At 37.5% G+C, this 20296-nt stretch overlaps 1 long non-coding RNA gene and 1 pseudogene across 1 annotated transcript; both read right to left on the bottom strand.

Moving 5' to 3' along the window:
• Positions 1-11673: 11673 nt before the first annotated feature.
• On the bottom strand, positions 11674-19628 carry LOC137231311 (uncharacterized). Its single transcript, XR_010946450.1, has 3 exons — positions 19413-19628; positions 17490-17569; positions 11674-11811 (listed from the first exon to the last, which is right to left on the bottom strand). It is a non-coding gene; the product is annotated as an uncharacterized lncRNA (long non-coding RNA).
• On the bottom strand, positions 14090-14962 carry LOC137230484 (olfactory receptor 52M1-like; annotated as a pseudogene).
• Positions 19629-20296: the final 668 nt, after the last annotated feature.

The raw sequence follows: 20296 nt of genomic DNA, 5'->3' as shown, positions 1-20296 counted from the left end.
TTCCTTCATTGAAGATTAATTGACTCTAGGTGTGTGGGTTTATTTCTGGGCTCTCTATTCTATTTTATTGATCCATATGCCTGTTTTTGTGCTAATACCACAATGTTTTGATTACTGTTGCTTTGTAGTATTGTCTGAAGCCTGGGAGTGGTATGCCTCAACTTTGTTGTTTTTCCTCAGGATTGCTTTGGCAATTCTGGGTCTTTTGTGGTTCCATATAAATCTTTTCACAAAACTTGAATAAATAATGATAAGTGTCATGGGTAATTTGATAGGGATCACATTGAATCTGTGGGTTGCTTTGGGTAGTATGACCATTTTAACAATGTTAATTCTTCTAATCCAAGAGCATGGGATATCTTTCCATTTCTTTTTAATTCTTCAGTGTTTTATGGTTCTCAGCATATAAGTCTTTCATCTCCTTGGTCAGGTTTATTTCTATGTATTTTATTTTTATTTTTTTGATGCAATTTTAAAATGTATTGTTTTTCACTTTCTTTTTCTGATATTTCAGTGTTAGTGTAAAGAAATGCAACAGATTTCTGTATGTTAATCTTGTATCTTGCTACCTTGCTGACCATATATGGTACCATGTCATCTGCATATAATGACAATGTTACCTCTTCCCTTCCAATTTGGATACCTTTTACTTTACTGATTTCTGTGGCTTGGACCAATACTATGTTGAAAAGAAGTGGTGAGAGTGAGCATGCATATCTTATTTCAGATTTTAGTGGGAAGGCTTTCAGCATTTCACTGAGTATTATGTTGGCTGTGGGTTTGTCATAAATAGCTTTTATTATATTGAGATATGTTCCCTCTATGCCCACTTTGGTAAGTGTTCTTATCATGAATGGATGTTGAGTTTTATCAGATGCTTTTTATGCATCTATTGAGATGATCAGGTGGTTTTTATCTTGTTGATGTGATGTACCACACTGATGGGCATATGTTTTTATTTTTTTAATTTAATTTTTATTTTATATTGCAGTATAGTTAATTTAAAACATTGTGTTAGTTTCAGGTGTACAGAAAAGTGATTCAGTTGTACTTATACATATATCATTCTTTTTAAAATTATTTTTCCCATATAGATTATTACAGAATATTGAGTATAGTTCCCTGTGCTATACAGTGGGTCCTCATTGATTATGTTTTTTATATATACTAGTGTGTATATGTTAATCCTAAACTCCTAATTTATCCCTCCCTCCCAACTTTTCCTTTTGGTAACCATAAGTTTGTTTTCTAAGTCTGTGAGTCTGTTTTTGTTTTGTAAATAAGTTCATTTGTATAATTTTTTTCGATTCCACATATAAGTGATATCATATGATGTTTGCTTCCTTTGTCATAGATTGACCATAGGTGCATGGGTTTATTTCTGGGCTTTCTATCCTTTTCTACTGATCTATATTTCTGTTTTTGTGCAGGTACCATAGTGTTTTGATGACTGTAGTTTTGTAGTATAGTCTGGTCAGGGAGCCTGATTCCTGCAGCTCCATTCTTCTTTCTCAAGATAGTTTTGGCTATTCAGGGTCTTCTGTGTTTCCATACAAATTTTAAAATTATTTGTTCTAGTTCTGTGAAAAAAAAATGCCATTGGTAATTTGTTAGGGATTGCATTTAATCTGTAGATTACCTTGGGTAGTATGGTCATTTTGACAATATTGATTCTTCCAGTACAAGAACTTGGTATAACTTTCCCTGTTTGTGTCGTCTTCTATTTCTTTAATCAGCATCTTATAGTTTTCAGAGTATATACAAGTTTTTTCCTCCTTAGGTAGGTTTAATCCTAGATATTTTATTCTTTTTGATGCAATGCTAAATCAGATTGTTTCCTTAATTTCTTTCTGGTGTTTCATTGTTAGTGTATAGAAATGCAAGTGATTTCTATGTATTAATTTTTTATACTGCAACCAAATTCATTGATGAGCTCTAGTAGTTTTCTGGTAGCATCTTTAGGATTTTTCTATGTACAGTATCATGCCATCTGCAAATAGTGATAATTTCACTTCTTATTTTACAATTTGTATTCTTTTAATTTCTTTTTCTTCTTTGATTGCCATGGCTGGGACTTCTAAAACTATGTTGAATAAAAGCGGTGAGAGTGGACATCCTTGTCTTGTTCCTGATCTTAGAGGAAATTCTTTCAGTTTTTTCACCATTGAGTATGATGTTAGCTGTAGGTTTGTCGTATATGGCCTTTATTATGTTGAGGTAGGTTCCATCTATGCCCAATTTCTGGAGAGTTATTATTATTATAAATGGGTGTTCAATTTTGTCAAATGCTTTTTCTGCATCTCATGAGATGATCATATGGTTTTTATTCAGTTTGTTAATGTGGTATATCACACTGATTGATTTGTGGATTTGAAGAACGCTTACATCCCTGGGATAAATCCCACTTGATCATGGTGTATGATCCCTTTAATGTATTATTGGATTCTGTTTGCTCGTATTTTGTTGAGGATTTTAGCATGTATGTTCATTAGTGATACTGGCCTGTAATTTTCTTTTTTTGTGGTATCTTTGTCTGGTTTTGGTATCAGGGTGATGATAGCTTTGTAGAATGAGTTTGGGAGTGTTCCTTCCTCTGCAATTGTTTGAAATACCTTTAGAAGGATACCTTTAGCTCTTCTCTAAATGTTTGATAGAATTCACCTGTGAAGCCATCTGGTCTTGGACTTTCGTTTGTTGGGAGTTTTTAAATCAGTTTCAGTTTCAATACTTGTGCCCGGTCTGTTCATATTTTATATTTAATTCCTGGTTCAGTCTTGGAAGGTTGTACATTTCTAAGAATTTGTCCATTTCTTCCAGGTTGTTCATTTTATTGGCATACAGTTGCATATAGTAGTCTCTTATGATCCTTTGGATTTCTGTGCTGTCTGTTGTAACTTCTTTTTTGTTTTTAATCTTATTGATTTTAACCCTCTCCCTTTTTTTCTTCATGAGTCTGGCTAAAGGTTTATCAATGCTGTTTATCTTTTCAAAGAACCTGGTTTTAGTGTCATTGATCTTTTCTATTGTTTTCTTCATCTCTATTTCTGCTCTGATCTTTATGATTTCTTTCCTTCTACTCACTTTGGGTTTTCTTTGTTCTTGTTTCTCTAGTTGCTTTAGGTGTAAGGTTAGGTTGTTTGAGATTTTTCTTGTTTCCTGAGGTAAAATTGTATTGCTGTGAAATTGTCTTAGAACTGCTTTTGCTGCATCCCATAGGCTTTGGATTGTTGTGTTGTTTTCCTTTCTCTGTATTTTCTGATTTCCTCTTTGATTTCTTCAGTGATCCATTGGTTGTTTAGCAACACTGTTTAACCTCCAAGTATTTGCATTTTCTTGCAGCTTTTTCTTGTAGTTGATTTCTAATCTCATAGTGTTGTCAGAAAAGTTGCTTGATATGATTTCAATTTTCTTAAATTTACTGAGGCTCACTTTGTGGCTCAACATGTGATCTATCCTGGAGAATGTTCCATGTACACTTGAGAAGATTGCGTATTCTGCTGCTTTCAGATGGAATGCCCTATAAATATCAATTAAGACCATCTTGTCTAATGTGTCCTTTAAGGCCTGTGTTTCCTTATTGATTTTTCTGTCTTGATGATCTGTCCATTGATGAAAGTGGTGTGTTAAAGTCCCCACTATTATTGTGTTACTGTCAATTTCTCCTTTATGGCTGTTAGTATTTGCCTTATATATTGAGGTGCTTCTATGTTAGGTGCATATATATTTATAGTAGTTATATCTTCTTCTTGGATTTATCCCATGATCATTATGCAGTGTCCTTGTCTCTTGTAACATTATTTTAAAGTTTATTTTGTCTGATATGAGTATTGCTACTCCACCTTTCTTTTGATTTCCGTTTGCATGGAATATCTTTTCCATTCCCTCACTTTCAGTCTGTATGTGTCCCTAGATCTGAAGTGGGTCCCCTGTAGACAGTATATATATGGGTCTTGTTTTGTATCCTTTCAGCCAGCCTATGTCTTTTGGTTGGAGAATTTAATGTTTACATTTAAGGTAATTATCAATATGTATGTTGCCATGTTAGTTGTTTTGGGTAGGTCTTTGGGTTTTGTTTTTATAGGTCTTTTTCTTCTCTTCCTCTTTTTTTCTCTTCTCTTGTGATTTGATACCTAACTTTAGTGTTGTGTTGGGTTTGCTTTCTCTTTTGCTTTCTCTTTTGTTTCTATTGTAGATTTTAAGTTTGTGGTTACCATGAGGCTCTGATATAGCAGTCTATATATAAACAAGATTGTTTTAACTTTCTGGTCTTTTAATTCCAAATGCATTTCCAATATCATGCATTTGTACTCTCCTCACAATTGCTGGTTTTGATATCATATTTGTGTGTGGATTGTTTCCTACCTTTCCTGTATGTTTGCCTTTACTGGTGAACTTTGCCACTCTTAATTTCCTTGTTTCTAGCTGTGGCCTTTTCTTTTCTGCCTAGAGAAGTTCCTTCAGTATTTTTGTAAAGCTGGTATGGTGGTGCTGAATCCTCTTTATGATTTCTCCACTGAGTGTGAACAAGAGCTATGCTGGGTAGAGTATTCTTGGTTGTAGGTTTTTCCCTTTCATCATTTTAAATATATCTTGCCATTCCCTTCTGGCCTGCAGGGTTTCTGCTGAAAAATCAGATGATAACCTTATGGGGATTCCTTTGCATGTTATTTGTTGCTTTTCCCTTTTTGCTTTCAATATTTTGTCTTTAATTTTTGTCAGTTTGATTAATATGTGTGTTGGTGTGTTCCTCCTTGGGTTTATCCTGTATGGGACTCTCTGTGCTTCCTGGACTTGAGTTAATGTTTCCCATGTTAGGGAAGTTTTCAGCTATTATCTCTTCAAATATTTTCTCAGGCCCTCTTTCACTTTTCTCCTTCTGGGATCCCTATAATGTGAATGTTGGTGCATTTAATGTTGTCTCAGAGGTCTCTGAGACTGTCCTCATTCCTTTTTTTTTGTGGTATGCGGGCCTCTCACTGTTGTGGCCTCTCCCATTGTGGAGCACAGGCTCAATGGCCATGGCTCATGGGCCCAGCCACTCCGTGGCATGTGGGATCCTCCCGGACTGGGGCACGAACCCGGCAGGCAGACTCTCAACCACTGAACCACCAGGGAAGCCCATCCTCATTCCTTTTTATTCTTTTTTCCTTATTCTGTTCTGTGGCAGTGATTTCCACCACTCTGTCTTCCACCTCACTTATTCATTCTTCTGTCTCAGTTACTGACCTGCCCCCATTTCTTTTTAAAAGTTTGTGTAGAAATGCAACAGATTTTTAAAAATTAGTTGATTTATAATGTTAGGTGTATAGCATAGTGATTCAGTATTTTTGCAGATAATACTCCATTATAGGTTATTACAAGACAATGGCTATAATTCTCTGTGCTATACAGTATATCCTTGTTGCTTATCTATTTTATACATAGTAGTTTGTATCTATTAATCTCATACCCAGATTTGTCCCTCCACTTTCCCTTTCCCCTTTGGTTACCACAAATTTGTGTTCTATATTTATGGGTCTGTTTGTTTTGCATATATATTCATTGTATTAATTTTAGGTTCCATATAGAAGTGATATTATACAGTATTTGTCATTCTCAGCCTGACTTATTTCACTGAGCATAATATTCTCTAGGTCCATCCACATTGCTGCAAATGGCAGTATTTTATTTAGGGCTGAGTAATACTCATATATATACATACACAACATATATATGTATATGTGTATATATATATATAAAGTCTCACATCTATATAATGCAGTCACCGGTTTGATGGGCACTTGGGTTGTGTCTATGTCTTGGTTGTTGTAAATAATGCTGCTATAAACATTGGGGTGCGTATATCTTTTTGAATTAGAGGTGTTTTTTTTTCAGATATATGCCAAGCAGTTCAATTGCTGGATCATATGGTAGTTCTATTTCTAGTTTTTTGAGCAAACTCCATATTTTCCATAGTGGCTGCATCAACTTACATTCCCACTAACACTGTACAAGAGTTCCTTTTTCTCCACATCCTTGCCAACATTTGTTATTTGTAGACTTTTTATGATAGAAATAGCCATTTCATTTCTGCCTTCCAGTATCACAGAAATATGTCTTCTGGCCAGCCCCAACCAGAAACCACACAGGGAAAGTAATTCTAGAAAACATAGTTCCAGCTTGGCCAAGACGATACCCTTACAACACTGGATGCATCTGAGAAATCTTGGATAAACCAAATTAAGAATAACATTAGTTCCTGAGTGATCATCTACTGGTTTGTCTACTTATCTATATCATATATCTGTCCAACTAATCTGTCTATAGAACATAGTGAGATGCTTGTATCCTTTAACTATGTCTCACCTCAATTACTCTCATACCCACCCAACTTTAACAGATAAGGACTGAACCAAAAAATATTCCTTGAAAGGGAGGAGTCCTGGCCCAGATTCTCATGCAGCTCTCAATTCTGAATACCATAATCAATTTTATATTTTGTTGGTGTTTGTTCCATTTGAATCAAGTGAGTCAGTTTTCCTTGTTGAAGACAGAAGTAAACAGTCAACCATACTATTCCCTAAAAAGATTTGCACTGGTCAGGCAATATTTCTAGAACTATAGATCCTTCAGATCTTAGGCTTTTCTTTTTAGATCTTCTGCAGAGTCATTTCTCAAACTCAATTCTAGAATTCTCATTTCTAGAATCCAGTCATAGAAGGATACCAGTGCCTCCAGGACCTCGCATGTTGCCCCTTTAGCAGGACATAGAATTCTTGGCTTTTAAATTTAAAAGCTTTGAACCAAAAAGATGACAAAAAGGTATAAGGGTATCTGACCTGGCAGAACAGATTTCTGTTCCTGGTTTCAGATTAGGTTAGGCACAAAGACTGTCTGTGCCTGGTGGGAGGAAGAACACTAGTTGGGACCATACTTTCTCCTTCTTAAGCTGAGGCTCCCAAGACTCCAAGTGGTGTGAAATCGGATCTGGGGGCACAGATGAAATAAATAAGTTGGCTCAGAGAAAGAATAAGAGTGGTCACTTTGGCCAGCTTGCAGAGGGTGCTGCAGCTGGGACAAAGGGATGAGTATGAGAAAGATAGAGTGGACAGTCTCTGCCAGGGTCCTGTGGGGGTATGACTGCAATCTCAGTGGATCAACTGTATCAGAGACTCTAGTACGAGGAGGTCACTTACCACAGGCCACAGTGTGAAAAAATACCATAATTATAGCACAAGATGTATATGGGGTCGAGACCAGCCAAGAAAAGGAAGCAGGAAATAGTTGTCTCCCATATAACTGCCATGTCTCCCATATAACTGCCATGGTGGCAGTCTTGTAAGAACCCCCCCCCACTGCAGTTTTAAATCTAACACAAAGAAGAGGGTGATGTAAAAACTCCTGGGGGAGTTTTAAAAACTGTATTAGCCTAAATTAAGGATTTCTTAATCAATTGCAATTTATAAAGTTGATTGGATTTGGTTGGAAATGCTATCTTGTATAACTTAATTTTATTTTTACTCTAAGCCCCATTGTGGATGGATGATGCCGGTGAAAAAAAGAAGGAAATGACATTTTGCACAACTGAGTTTGTGAGTATTAATTTTTTACTTGTTATACCAGGAAATATTTAGAGGTATTTAGCCTTTTACTGTCACAAGACTAATTAGGTGCGTGTTAATAGTTAAAAAGCCTCAGATGTACATGAGTGGGTACCAGGCAGCCAAAGAGAACAGAGGAAAGCTGAATCTGTTTATATAACTAATTTTCTGTAGAGAAGCAAAGAACAGAGAGTGTTTTCTAGAGCAGAGGCTAGTACACTTACGAGTGAGGCACAATTGCAGACATTCTTTGGCTTTTCCAGGAACTTGTTCCCGTTACTCTTCCTGACTTATTACCCTTCCCATGGGCCTTTCAGTGCATGATAAAATACTATTTTTAAAAGACAAGTTGTGTTTCGTGTGCCAGGGATTCTGCAGGCATTTTAGATTCATTATCTCATTATATCCTTATAATTAACCCAGGAGGAGCTACTATTGTTGCTTTCATTTTTAAGAGGAGGAGACTGGAGGAAACTTACAAAAGCCTCTTAGATAGCCTCATCCACCAGAGGGCAGACAGCAGAAGCAAGAAGAATTACAATCCTGCATCCTGTGGAACAAAAACCACATTCACAGGAAGATAGACAAGATGAAAAGGCAGAGGGCTATGTACCAGATCAAGGAACAAGATAAAACCCCAGAAAAACAACTAAATGGAGTGGAGATAGGCAACCTTCCACAAAAAGAATTCAGAATAATGATAGTGAAGATGATCCAGGACCTTGGAAAAAGAATGGAGGCAAAGATCGAGAAGATGCAAGAAATGTTTAACAAAGACCTAGAAGAATTAACAAACAAACAGACATGAACAATATAAATAATACAATAACTGAAATGAAAACTGCACTAGAAGGAATCAATAGCAGAATAACTGAGGCAGAAGAATGGATAAGTGACCTGGAAGACAGAATGGTGGAATTCACTGCTGCAGAACAGAATAAATAATGAAAAGAAATGAAGACAGCCTAACAGACCTCTGAGTCAACATTAAACATAACAACATTCGCATTATAGGGGTCCCAGAAGGAGAAGAGAGAGAGAAAGGACCCGAGAAAATATTTCTAGAGATTATAGTCGAAAACTTCCCTACCATGGGAAAGGAAATAGCCACCCAAGTCCAGGAAGTGCAGAGAATCCCATACAGGATAAACCCAAGGAGAAACATGCCGAGACACATAGTAATCAAATTGGCAAAAATTAAAGACAAAGAAAAATTATTGAAAGCAGCAAGGGAAAAACGACAAATAACATACAAGGGAACTCCCATAAGGTTAACAGCTGATTTTGCAGCAGCAACTCTACAGTCCAGAAGGGAGTGGCATGATATACTTAAAGTGATGAAAGGGAAGAACCTACAACCAAGATTACTCTACCCGTCAAGAATTTCATTCAAATTCCATGGAGAAATCAAAAGCTTTACAGACAAGCAAAAGCTAAGAGAATTCAGCACCACCAAACCAGCCCTACAACAAATGCTAAAGGAACTTCTCTAGGCAGGAGACACAAGAGAAGGAAAAGACCTACAAAAACACACCTAAAACAATTAAGAAAATGGTCATAGGAACATACATATCAATAATTACCTTAAACGTGAATGGATTAAGTGTTCCAACCAAAAGACACAGGCTTGCTGAATGGATACACAAACAAGACCTATGCTGTCTACAAGAGACCCACTTCAGACCTAGGGACACATACAGAGTGAAAGTGAGGGGATGGAAAAAGATATTCCATGCAGATGGAAATCAAAAGAAAGCTGGAGTAGCAATACTCATATCAGATAAAATAGACTTTAAAATAAAGAATGTTACAAGAGTCAAGGAAGGACACTACATAATGAAGGGATCAATCCAAGAAGAAGATATAACAATTATAAATATATATGCACCCAATATAGGAGCATCTCAGTACATAAGGCAACTGCTAACAGCTATAAAAGAGGAAATTGACAGTAATACAATAATAGTGGGGGACTTTAACACCTCACTTACACCAATGGACAGATCACCCAAAATGAAAATAAATAAGGAAACAGAAGCTTTAAATGACACAATAGACCAGATAGATTTAATTGATATTTATAGGACATTCCATCCAAAAACAGCAGATTACACTTTCTTCTCAAGTGCGCACGGAACATTCTCCAGGATAGCTCACATCTCGGGACACAAATCAAGCCTCAGTAAATTTAAGAAAATTGAAATCATATCAAGTATCTTTTCTGACCACAACGTTATGAGATTAGAAATGAATTACAGGGAAAGAAACGTAAAGAACACAAACACATGGAGGCTAAACAATACGTTACTAAATAACCAAGAGATCACTGAAGAAATCAAAGAGGAAATCAAAAAATGCCTAGAGCCAAATGACAATGAAAACACGACGATCCGAAACCTATGGGATGCAGCAAAAGCAATTCTAAGAGGGAAGTTTACAGCTATACAAGCCTACCTCAAGAAACAAGAAACATCTCAAATCAACAATCTCACTTTACACTTAAAGGAACTAGAGAAAGAAGAACAAACAAAACCCAAAGTAAGCAGAAGGAAAGAAATCATAAAGATCAGAGCAGAAATAAATGAAATAGAAAGAAAGAAAACAATAGCAAAGATCAATAAAACTAAAAGCTGGTTCTTTGAGAAGATAAACAATATTGAAAAACCTTTAGCCAGACTCACCAAGAAGAAGAGGGAGAGGACTCAAATCAATAAAATTAGAAATGAAAAAGGAGAAGTTACAACAGACACCACAGAAATACAAAGCATCCTAAGAGACTACTACAAGCAACTCTATGCCAATAAAATGGACAACCTGGAAGAAATGGACAAATTCTTAGAAAGGTATAACCTTCCAAGACTGAACCAGGAAGAAACAGAAAATATGAACAGACCAATCACAAGTAATGAAATTGAAACTGATTAAAAATCTTCCAACAAACAAAAGTCCAGGACCAGATGGCTTCACAGGTGAATTCTATCAAACATTTAGAGAAGAGCTAACACCCATCCTTCTCAAACTCTTGCAAAAAACTGCAGAGGAAGGAACACTCCCAAACTCATTCTATGAGGCCACCATCACCCTGATACCCAAACCAGACAAAGATAGTACAAAAAAAGAAAATTACAGACCAATATCACTGATGAATATAAATGCAAAAATCTTCAACAAAATACTAGCAAACAGAATCCAACAACACATTAAAAGGATCATACACCATGATCAAGTGGGATTTATCTCAGGGATGCAAGGATTCTTCAATATATGCAAATCAATGTGACACACCATATTAACAAATTGAAGAATAAAAACCATAAAAGAAAAATAAGAGGAGACTGAAGCTTAGACTGTGCAACACGTCCAAAGTCTGAAAATTACTGGTTCAGATCCATCTCTGCCCTTTATTCTAAGTCCAAAGCCCAAGTTAACTACCTGTGCCACATGACCCTTTAATAGCTATAATGATTCCTCCTCCCTTAACTGTTCCCTAGTCTTCATTTTTTTCCATGAAGACTTGCAGACTCACAAAACGATGATGAGGACTTCCCTGGTGGTTCAGAATCTGCCTACCAGTGCAGGGGACATGGGTTCTAGCCCTGGCCCAGGAAGATCCCACATGCCTCAGAGCAACTAAGCGCACGCACCACAACTATTGAGCCTGTGCACCACAACTATTGAGACCACACACCTAGAGCTAGAGCTCGTGGTCTGCAACAAGAGAAGCCACTGCAATGAGAAGGCCGTGCACCACAATGAAGAGTAGCCTCCACTCGTCGCAACTAGAGAAAGCCTGTGCACAGCGACGAAGACCCAATGCAGCCAAAAATAAATACATTTATTAAAAACAAAACAAAAAAAAGGCGATGATGAAAGTGTCTTTTACTTCCAGCCTGAGTATCAGTAACAGAAGAGAAAAAGGTATTTGTGTGAAGGAGAAACACGGTGTTGGCTTTGAATAAGATGGATATTCAGTTGTTGGACCTATTTGTCACATCCTCATATTGCATTCACCAGGGTATCCTCCCTCTTATCCTGTTCACCATGAAAGGGCTCAGCCATGACTATAGTTGACAATGGGATTAAATGCTCTACTATATGATCTATAATTTACCTCATATCCTGAGTCTGATAGGCCTGGGTGTTGTCATGGTTGGTTGTCCCTGGATGGAGCAGGAGCACACATACAGGTAGTATTTTTCTTCTTTTTCCTCATACAGTATTGAATGACTGACTGGAGATAAAGAAACTGGAGATTATTGGTATTTGTTCTTGATCTAAAGAAGAACTAACAGGTCATCTATAGAGGAACCCCTTACTGTGGCATTTCGGAGGATATTTGGCTAGAAAGTACTTAGTACTAATCCTCTTGAATTCAATTAAGTCCACATTAAGAGCCATGGATCTCCATACACACACTCTGCTTTACATAGTATAAATGGATTTTTCAGCTAATGCCAAAGAGCTATCCCATGACAAAGGTTCCTTGTCATTTCTCTCACAGCACTGGTGCCACTGACAGACATGAACATCATCTTCATTTTCTCCAAAGCACAAGTTATGGTCAGGAGATAACTCTGTAAAATAAGCTTCTAACTCGGGTAAGTTTATGGTATCTTTTCATCAACTCCTAATAAAATCTAGCAGACACATTACATTCGGCATTTAAATTATGTTCATAGAACACAATGTTTCCCCAATAAATGACTTAGGTTTGGTACTGAACTCCAGGACCCTTGGTAAGGAGATGGGGAAATAAGTACCCTTCACCCCAAAACAATGGGAAAAAATTAATAAATGTTATCCTTTCAACCTTAGGCTTAGGCATAGGATTCTGAGGAAACAGAAATTTAGGCCTGGCTTAGGGACATTAAGCCAAACTTTAGAAAAAATTTCTGATATTCTAAGTCCTTCATTTTTTTGTTGATGACATATGAGGTTTAAATTTTAGCTCTGGTTTAATCGTTGGCTTCTTTAGATTATACGTTCAAATGTGAAGATGATTCCTTTTAAGCCTAAGGTAAGTCACCTTAGCTTTTAAATTTTTGTAATGGTTTGTAAATTGAGGAGGCTAAATGAGCATTTTCAATTTAAAGTCTGAAACATTTTACAACTAAAATGGACATACTATAATTGAGTGTGATTGCTTCATTCCGTTTTTTTCATGCATTATCACGAAATTTCTATAGGTTTCTAGCCTGAAGTAGTCATCTCATTATGGAACTTCTATGATCATAAATAATAAAAGTTCATACATTTATTTTGATAATTTGTCCCTAAGAATTCTCCAAAGAGATCTAAAGTTATATAAAGGTTTGCATCTACCACTGGGAATATATTTATTCTCATCACCTTTACTCAGTTCTCTACCCAACCTCTTTCATGTCAATAATCCCACTCTTAACCTTCTTGCTTCTGCCGTTTTACTTCAGTTTGGCTGCTGTCCTTCATGTAGGCTATTTCAGGGTCTCCAAAATGGAATCTCCTAATGTCCTTCTGTCTCCTCCTCCCCACTCGTAGTTAATTTTATTATGAGGAGATGTGGGATACTCATCTCCTGAGAAATGTGGAGGTAAATGGAAATGCCCACATTTCCAGTTATCTATTTAAATGGGAGAATGACCTGGCTTGAGGACTTTAACTCCTGTGAGCAGTAGGGTCCCATTCCAAGGCGCATTATATTAAGGTTTCTCACATTCATATCGCCTCCATTCTCAACAAAAGACCTTTTATGGGGCAAGTGAAAAGGATTGGAAAATCTTGCCAACACAATTTTTCCAGACCTTTACAAACAGAATTTGTAAACTGTTTTCAAGAAGGTGTTAAATTATAATTTTACCTTCTAGAAATTGTGCAAAACGCTCTCTCCAAAGAGAAACCAGAAATCCTTCACCAAAAAAGTCAAAGAAATAAATGACTACAGACTACTTCTGTGGTCTGTATGCTTGTGTGTATTGTGCTTAATTTTGTGAAGTCAAATAGTAAAAGGAATATTGTACAAAAACTCAAGCCCTTATTTCCTCTTTCAAATATTTCAGATATTCCCCTTTCAGGAAATCCATGGTCAAGCAGAATATATTCTAGCATTCCTCTTAGACCCTTTTCTCCATAACTCAGGTAAGACTTGGTTGCATGGGTCTTATTTCATTGGTTTCCCTGGTCAGAGCCTTTTCCTGCCATCACTAAATATCTGTCTCATAGATTCAGAACAGTCACTTGGGTTGAGCCCCCGACTTAATGTGGAGAAGTCTCTCTCAAATTTGTTTAGTGTGAACAGCATAGACAATTGGGTTGAGAACGGGTGGAATGAGGAAGTAAAAGTTGGCCAAAAGGATATGGATATGGGGAGGGACATGATGGCCAAAGTGGTGAGTGAGAGGGGAAACAGCAATGGGGATATAGAAGACAAGGATAGCAGAAATATGAGAACTGCATATTTGAAGCCTAGCCTCAGGGGTGGTCAACCCTAAAAATCACCACATAGGAGGCAGTGATGGCTAATGAATCCAGGATCAATACCAGGAAGCCAATTCCCATTCCATATAAGTTGCTGTGTCACTAGATGCCAAGGTGACCACGGCCATGTACTCACAGTAGGAGTGGGCAGTGATTTGGGCCCGGTAAAGGGGCAGCCTCAGGCAAATCATCAGGGGCAGAGGTCCAATGTAGAGTACTCCATGAAGGAGGGCAGCCGGGCCCAAACGTCCTACCACTGCATGTGAGCATTGAGGTGTGGCATAGTGGGTCACAGATGGCCACATAGTGATCAAAAGCCATGGCAAGGAAGATGCCTGACTCTACCGTGACTAAAGAACATTTGGGTCAAGCAAGTATCTAGGTCAATGTGACAGGCACAAAAACAGAAGCTGGTTAGCAGTTTGGGCATGGTAGATGTTGACAGGACCAAGTCAATGACAGCCAACATGCACAGGAAGAAGTACATGGGCTGGTGCAGGCTGTGCTCCAACTTTACCACGGCCAGGATGGTCACATTCCTCACCACAGCCACCAGGTACATGGAGCTAAAGGGGATGGAGAGCCATATGCAGGGACTCCAGCCCTGGGATGCCAGTAAACCAGAAAGAAGTAGGCACCAAGCAGGAATTATTGGCAAGCAGACATGAACATGTTTGAGGGCTTAGAGTAGCTAGGGGACAGGAGCTCTTAGTTTTAGATTTTTACTGCTATAACAGATATTGCCTCTGGAAACTGTAGACTACTGGAATCTTATTTCCATCCTGGCAGAACCTATAATAAAGAAGAATTCTGAATGCCTACTTGAAAATTGACATGTATTTTATAAAAGAGCCTGCATGAAAACACCCCCTGGTAAATGTAGAAACAAGTATGCTTAACATTTCTACTGCTAAATTGCTCTTTTCCATTTCCTTTAGGAAATATTTCCCAAAGCAAAATTACTGGATCAAAGGGGCTGAACAAGTTAGGGGACTTCTACACTGGAAAACACAAAGTTCTACCTGCAACGATTAAATGTAAGTCCACGTAATGTGTTTAGCCTAGTGCCTGCATATGCTTCTCTTTGTTGTATAAAGAGTAACATCAATAACAATGATTAGCTATTTGCAATTCACGATTTTATAATGAAAATTTAGAATCAATGCGTTCAAAAGTAAAGCATTATTCAATGAATTAGATTTATTATAATATTTTTAAAGCTATGTATTACCTGGTAAAACGTTTACGTCATATTACAGTAAGTGAGGGAATGGCAGAAAGCAGATTAAAGTATTGATATGATATGATTTCATTAAAATATGTGTTTCTTATAGGAATATACCTTGGATGTAAAAACACATTCTTTTAATTTTCTTTCATGTATGGGTATATTCAGGTTTTGAAGAATAGTGAAAAGCTTTAAAAGTCTTACTTTTTAAAAGTCAAAAACATAACGGGACAACTTACTAAGGGGACAATTTACTAAGGAAAATATATTAGTGAGGTACAATTCCCTTTTCTTTAATGGCTTAATAATGGTTTGGTCAGACTGACGAATCTAATTGATTTCTTTAAAAGATACCTGGCATAGGACCTAATTTTTCAAAGGAAAATATCTCATTTAAGGTTGCCCAGATTTCATGGTTTGAAAGATAGAGTCAACAGCTAGAGTCAACTGTCCTAAGGAACATTAAGGACAGAGTCTATTAAACTTTCTGAGAATCTGGGCATCATCTATAATTTGAGATAGGTAAAAGATGAGGTGCATCTTTTTATGAGCAAATCTCACTGGACATTTGCCCATTATCTGATCACAGTGATTAAAAAAAAATGTACTGACAGAAAACAGTCAACAGGACCCTTCTTACTGGCCACATACTTCTTGGTCTCTATTCTTTGAAGAGATAGGGAGATCAGCGCTAAACCACTGTCCATTACTTGTAAAAGCCTGGTCCACTTCTTGTTCTTTTGCCCTTCAGGTGCCTCTAAGAATCTAGCAATGGCTCCTACTGCTACACATCCTCAGGGTTCAGAAGCTGAGGGCACAGGGTATAATTTGGGTCTTGTCCTGTCTTGGGCTTGCCCTCCTCATGTTTCCCATTAGAGTCTCAGATTCAACAAGTCAGGCTCCCCATACTCATGTCATGGTAACATGGTGACTTTCTTCACATGGCTACATTTTTGCTGAGAGATCTCACCACCTTCTTGGTTTTTTTACCCAGGCATCAAGTCCCATTCCAGACCATCTCTCCTCTACAAAGCCTTCTTTGATATCTCTATACCAGAGTGGATGGGTACATAGTCACTGAATTCCCCCCAACTAAATTCCATGCACATTTCAAATTATTCATGTCTAAAATATAAATAGAAGTTACATTTTCATAGCAAATAAGCATAAGAAATGCCCCTACGTAACCTCATGGATTTGTGATTCAGGCTCCAACACACAATGTTAGGATTTTTGAGTTTACTTACTTCTGGGTCAGGTATTGACTAGGTATTGAAAAAAAAGATTAAAGTTCTGTGAACTTTAAAATCAATCATTCACAGATGTTCTTTTATATTAACTGACTTTACCAATTCTGTGAGTTGAGTATTTGAATATGCCAATAAGTGATACCATGTGTGAAACTACTTCCTCAGGGATCAAATGTAAAGATTCTGTGAATCTTTTGGATAAGAAAAGGAAAGGATGGGAGATAGCACCACAGTAGCAGCTTAGGGTATCAGCTTTACCATCTAACAAAACCAGATTTCCCATCCAGACCATCTTACCCTATGTTTGGGTAAATTGCTTAAACTCTTGAAGTCTCAGTCTTTTTCTTATTAAAAATGGGGAGACTATCAACTGCAAAGGGTAAGGATAAAGAACAAATGAAATAAGTGTGACGCTCTTGGCACATGGCATCAGCTTCTTTTCCCCAAATTCTTACTGTTCACTATGGGGTGGGGAGTAGAGCAGAAATTTACATCCTGCAAATTGGAATGGTTTCCTTTGTTTCACCGTCATGTGGGACATCTTTGAAGATTCCTCAAAAGTCCAGGGACAGGGATTTATTGGGAACACTGGTCAATACACAATTTTATCTCATAAAAGGGAGAATATCTGAAGTGTTCTCTGAAGATACTGTGATAGGTCCCTTTATGGTTTAGGATGGTGGCCTAATTACTCAAAATCAGGGAAGGTCAAAGTATCTCATCATAAAAGAATCAGTGTTCATGTGATGGACTTAAAACCAGATTTCTAACTTTGATTTGTGCCAGACCCAGTTTAGTCAATGAAATTGTAACTGAGTTTTAGGCTGGGACAAAGAATATGAGCATATGAATAAAAATCCACCAAGTTGATAATTGGCATCTTAAGTGGTGGTTTGAACTAGGTGTGACACGTGTCACCTGACCTAGAACATTCTAGAGAAACATTTTCTGTATCAGTCCACATAAGGGCATCCTTACCTGAACACGGGAGACATGCCTGCAAGTCCTGGAAGAGACATCTTGATGGTGGGTCTGAAGCTCCTGAGACAGATGTTTTGCTGTGGTGAAATAAACATGGATTAGAAGCAAGACAAACTTAGTGCAAATACGAACTCTACTGTTTCTGGCTCTGTGACTTAGAAAACAAAGGCAGAGAGATTACATTGCCTGTTTGCCAGTCTGTGAAAGGAAGGGCGTAACAGCCGCCTTAGAGTTGCATCATGTATTAAAATGAACTGTTCATAAATGTGTGTGCTCGCACACACAGAAGGTGAAATATTAGAATGCCTGGCCTCTGGAACAGGCACTGTATTCCCTCCTTACCTACTCCTCTCCTCTGTTCTTTTCCCCCTTCCAGAGAACACAGACACAGTGCTATTTTCATATGACCTTGGTAACTCCATATCCTTCTTTCCCAACTGTATGAATAGCCTTTTAAACATGGATAAAAATAATTAAAGATACCTGTTGATGGTGTAAAGATGCAGTTGGGAGAGAAGTTTGACTGACTGTGGAGCAGAAGACAAGAGGTCCAATCAGGATGGAATAGTTCAATCTTTTCTCTCATGTTCTGATGGGGAGTACTAGGCAACAAAGCTTTCTACATTGGGGTTTCGCCTCTTCCCTTGATACATAACACAGCCCAATTTGTACTCAACTTATTTCCTCTACTTTTTAATTTTAAAATTTTTTAAAAAAAATTTCCTCTACTTTTGACTAGAACTGTAAAGAAGATAAGCCCTGGATGGACCAAAGACAAATGGAGTCTGATTCCAATAACTTTGTCTCCATCTCTGGAATGTACTTACCCATTTGGGCAAATGTCCACAGAGCTCCTTACAGTAGTCATCTCTTGTCTGGATGCTTTGATGAATTTAGTTCATAGTCAAAGGGAGGCCATGGCTCTGACCTCTTCAATATTTTCTCCTGTGTCCTCTCTTTATCCAGGTACTGAAAACAGCCAGTTGCTTCCCAAGGGTTGCAACAGAGACACCTGCATTCTTCCCTCTGTATCCTGAGTTACCCCCCATGGGAGTAATCTTCATTCCTTACTCCACTCTACCTCCCAGGACTACATTATAAGACTTATTCCTACTCTCCTCCTGGGGCCTGTTCACTAGCCCCAGGTCTCTGACTATTCTCCCCCAAGGCCTGAAGTATTCAAGGACTCTAAGAGTGACATTGGGAGAGAGTTCACAGGAGAAGGGTGGGGGAAAAAATAAACATCAGATACTGGTATAACCAATATGGACACTTTTTTTTGGTTAATCTTTGCTTATATTATTTAAAAAACTTAATATAGGGTCTAGGCTATACAAAAATGATGCTTAAATATAAATTTATTAACATTTTAATTTTCCATTCTGCTACATTTTTTCAATTTGTGTTTGCTTAAATATTTATAATAAGTTACAGTAGTTGTGTCCTTGTCTGTGGTTATTTTAACCTATTTTTTTCTGGAATAGAAGGCTAGCTTCAGTTTTTCCCACTAAGTGGCACAGACATATTTGTCAATGTCCTTTTTTCTGCTTATCCTTAGGATAAAATACCAGAAGGAAAATTATTGACCATTGTGCAGACCTCATAAATCCTGTTGTCAAATTGTTTTCCAAAAGTGGTTGTCAAATTTGTGTTTAACCCAGCATCAAGTGAGTTCATTCGCTAAATTGCCCTAGTCATTTAAAAAATATAGTAAGTCCCGTACATATAAACAAGTTCCATTCCGAGAGCACGTTTGTTAAGTCCAGTTTGTTCGTAAGTCCTACAAAGTTAGCTTAGGTACTGAACTAACACAATCAGCTATATAGTACTGTACTGTAATAGGTTTATACTTTTTACACAAATAATACATAAAAAACAAAAACAAAAAATGAAAACATTTTAAATCTTACAGTACAGTACCTTGAAAAGTACGGTAGTACAGCACAACAGCTGGCATACAGGGGCTGGCATCAAGTGAACAGGCAAGAAGAGTTACTGACTGGAGGAGGGAGAAGAGGTGGGAGATGGTAGAGCTGAAGGATCGTCAGCAATAGAAGATGGAGGGCAAGCTGCAATTTCACTCATGTCCGATGTTGATGACACAGGTTCTGGTTCCTTGCTGGATTCAATTCTGTTTACCCTATTGAAGAAAAGATCCAGTGATGCCTGGGTAGTGGCTCTTATTTTCTCATCATAGATGACATGGTAGCACTGGATTGCATTCTGAATGGCTGCTGCAACCTTCATGTACCATTCTACGTTTGGGTCCTGTGCCTCAAAAACTAACAGTTCCTCCTCAAATAAAGAAAATTCCCTTGCCATTTCCTGTGTTGTGAATCTCTTCGGTTCTTCAGCAGTACCAGCTACATCACCACTGCTTTTACGCTTTCTTCCAGACATCCTGGGCTTGAAATAAAGATACTGTACTACTCTACTTTATACAGTACTATACAGTGAAGCACACAAAAGCACAATCACTTGTAGGTGATGCATGCACGTGACAATGTACACCAGACATGTTCTAGAAGATTATTGCTCTCTACCTGATATAGACGCAAGTTAAAGGAATTGTTAAAATCTTAGGCAAAATTGGAAGGATATAGAGATGTAGGATACAGGCGTTAGGTTTAATTTTAAAGTTCCTTTTCTCCCCCCATCAGATTTCTTGAGCTATAATTGGCACAACATTAAGTTTAAGGTCTACAATGTGATGATATGATACACATATATCAATATTATTAAATGATTAACACAATAAGGTTAACACATCCATTACTTCATACAATTATAATACGTTTTTGTGG

This window comes from Pseudorca crassidens, chromosome 9, assembly GCF_039906515.1.
Source record: "Pseudorca crassidens isolate mPseCra1 chromosome 9, mPseCra1.hap1, whole genome shotgun sequence".
Taxonomy (NCBI): Eukaryota; Metazoa; Chordata; class Mammalia; order Artiodactyla; family Delphinidae; genus Pseudorca; species Pseudorca crassidens.
The sequence above is the reverse complement of the archived record's forward strand: the minus strand, read 5'-3'. Positions and strand labels throughout refer to the sequence as shown.